Source organism: Tupaia chinensis, unplaced genomic scaffold (assembly GCF_000334495.1).
Source record: "Tupaia chinensis unplaced genomic scaffold, TupChi_1.0 Scaffold000424_1, whole genome shotgun sequence".
NCBI lineage: Eukaryota > Metazoa > Chordata > Mammalia > Scandentia > Tupaiidae > Tupaia > Tupaia belangeri.
Window position 1 is genome coordinate 516,959 of NW_006159929.1, and position 3,429 is coordinate 520,387.

The 3,429-nt window shown below is 39.7% G+C and overlaps 1 pseudogene; it reads right to left on the reverse strand.

Moving 5' to 3' along the window:
• Nucleotides 1-2,739: 2,739 nt before the first annotated feature.
• LOC102483118 (elongation factor 1-alpha 1 pseudogene) overlaps nucleotides 2,740-3,429 on the reverse strand; it is a 1,452-nt pseudogene continuing 762 nt past the window's right edge.

Sequence of the window (3,429 nt, forward strand, 5' to 3'; positions counted from 1 at the left end):
CATTTCATTTGTGTCTCCTCAAATCTGGGACAGTTCCTTGGTCTTTGTTGTTCATAATCTCAGCATTTTTTGAAGCTCCCCAGACATTTATTTTATAGATTGTCCCTCAATTTGAGTTCATTGGATGTTTCCCTGTGATTAAGTTTTGGTGCAAATTTTGGCAAAAATACTGCAAAACTGATGTTATGTTCTCAGAATATCAAGAGGCACATCTGATTTTTACCCTAACTGATATCAACATCACTTGGTTAAGGAGATGTAAACTAGGTGTCTGTTACTATTTTTCCATTCGTAATTAAGAAAAGAAACAGTCTATGGAGGGATATTTTAAGATTATAAAAATACACCGTTTCTCATCATCCTTCTACCCACTAATTTTCACATGATTCTTATCTGAAACAATTATTACTCTGATGTTTCTCAAAAGGTGATTTTTTATTTTCCACTAGTTCTTCTGCACACATTAGTTGGAATTATGGGGGTCAGTAAAAGCCGTCTTGGGCCAGCCGATGGCATGATAATTAAGGCAGTTCAATCCCATATCATCAACTGCACTACGGTTGTATCCTGACCCCAGCATTTTGAAAGACACATAGGTTGCCTGTGCATATGGGCCCAAAATCCTAAAAGAATATAAAGGAGAAGTGATCGCGGCGTGGCCAACCCCCTCAAGGGGGTGCTTTCTGTCTTTCTCTCTCTCTTTGTATCTGTCTCCAATGAGCACACACACCTTATAGCCAAAAGATAAATAAGTAAAATTTGATTGAAAAAAATTTGTTCATTCATGTATTCATTCACTCATTCTTTCAGTCAGTCGTAGTTAGAACATGGCTTTTTATTCTAATTGATGGGCTATAATGAATTGCTCTTATTATTGACTTCACTTTCTTTCCTCAATATTTTTCAGACATTGCTGTTGGGAGCCCTTCATGTTCATTTCTGTGTCTTTTTAATATGCCCCCATTTTTTTTTCTCTTGCTTCAGGCTCTACAAGTGTCCTTCCTAGGCTGCCTTGACATCTCTGCACTGTCAATTTTTTATTCTCGGGGTCCTGTCCTGCCAATTAAAAGTCACTACAATAACTCTTTATCCCAGTGCTCTGCTGACCTCAAGAGAATTATTTAAAATCAAGTACTCTATTAAGTTTCTTTCTCCCCAGACTTCCTTTCCCAAACACCTTCATTGTTTTGGAGGTTGTTTTCGCTCTAGTTGTAGAAATGACTAGGCTTCTGCCAGCTTGTCCCTAAGATAGAGCTTATGAGGTTTTTCTCTGATTGCTACATGTCTTAGACCCCTTTCGGTAATCTCCCATTCTGGACTGTTTCCAGAATCCATCCTGTCCATACAGCACAGCATCTACGACAACGTTTTCTTTCTCTGTATGCAAAATATCCATAGCAAAGCTCAGGATCATTAACGGAAGTTGTTACTTCTGACTTTGTCTCATGCTTCCGGTTATTTGAATTTCTTTGAAGAAAATCTCTCACTTTTACTCCCCCCTGCCCCATTACTGTCAGCATTTTGTTCTATTTGATTGAGTAGGTCAGTGATATAAACTGATGAGCCACATAGAAATATGATGTAGAGATAAAGGCATTCAGCAAGCAAGTTTAGAATGGCCTCTGGTTTAAAAAATAATTATAAATAAACTTGCTGTGAAACCCTGTTTTATCAGCAAGCAGGTAACAAAACATTGTTTACCAGAGTTAGGTTGCCTTCAGAGCTACCACGTGCATCATGTCTGCTATAATGCCTCTGATTCAGTATATCTTTAGCCACTGCAGGTCACATGTCACAAATTTTTCATTTATTCAATTACCAGTCTTCAAAGCAAATTATATTCCTAGTTCTCTATATCAGTGATTTTCATCCACAAAGTTGTGGTATTGCTAATATTAATATTATTTAAAATAATAATAGGTAAATTTTAGGGTCAGCAGGTAGCATAGTGGTTAAGGTGCTAGACTTCCACATAGCAGACCTCAGTTCGAGTCTGTGACTCTCTGACCCAGTGGGTTGCTTTCTCACTTTCCTACTCTCTCTCTCTCTCTCTCTCTCTCTGGTCAAATTAAAATAATAATAATAATGGGGCTAGCAGATGGCATAGTGGTTATGACACTGGACTCCCACATGGTCTACCACAGTTTTGAGTCCTCGACTCAGTGGCTTAAAACTCATGCTGGGTGCATGTGCATGCATGCCCAAGATCCAGGGAGAAGGGATTGTGGCATGGCCATTCCCCCCGGGGGGTTGATTTCTCACTTTGCCACTCACTGTCTCTGTCTCTCTATCTCTCTCCAGTAAGTACACATGCCCTATGGCAAAAACCTCTTAAAAATAACAGTAATAATAATCATGATGAATAAAATTAAATAATGTTTTTTAAAAATCATAATAGATAACTTTTATTAGATACTATTGTATACACTGGGCTGAATAGTTTATGTACATAATACATATGTAAGTGATAATTTAATTATCACAGCAGTCCTATAAGTCTTCCACGGGCCATGCCTTTGCCTTAATTTACCATTAATTACCCTTTCTTCACTAAATTGCTTGAAAGAATCTCTACTTTATGACCTGTTTTGATCTGTTTTTCTGTTGCTATAGCTATGTACCACAAACTGAGCAATTTATTGGATTGTCAGAAAAGTCATGATGCATTTTTGCATAGAAAGACATAGAAAAAGACATCTTGACTTCTCAGAAAACCTAGTATAAAGAATAAAAGTGAATTCAGCTCATGATTCTAGAGGTCCGTGGTTGAAGGCCACATCTGGTGTGAATCTTCTTGGAGTAGGGCCTCTCTTTGGAGTCAGCTCCAGCAGCCTTCTTGTCCACAGCTTTGATGACACCAACAGCAACTGTCTGTCTCATATCACGAACAGAGGAGGATAGTCAGAGAAGCTCTCAACACACATGGGCTTGCCAGGAACCATATCAACAATGGCAGCATCACCAGATTTCAAGAATTTAGGGCCATCTTCCAGCTTTTTACCAGAACGGCGATCAATCTTTTCCTTCAGCTCAGCAAACTTGCAAGCAATGTGAGTTGTGTGACAATCCAGTACAGGGGCATAGCCAGCACTGATTTGGCCTGGATGGTTCAGGATAATCACCTGAGCAGTGAAGCCAGCTGCTTCCATTGGTGGGTCATTTTTGCTGTCACCAGCAACATTGCCACGTCGAACATCTTTGACAGACACGTTCTTGACATTGAAACCCACATTGTCCCCGGAAAGAACTTCACTCAAAGCTTCATGGTGCATTTCAACCAACTTGACTTCAGTTGTCACATTGACTGGTGCAAAGGTGACCATACCAGGTTTGAGCACACCAGTCTCTACTCAGCCGACAGGAACAGTGCCAATACCACCAATTTTGTACACATCCTGGAGGGGCAGACGCAAGGGCTTGTCAGTTGGA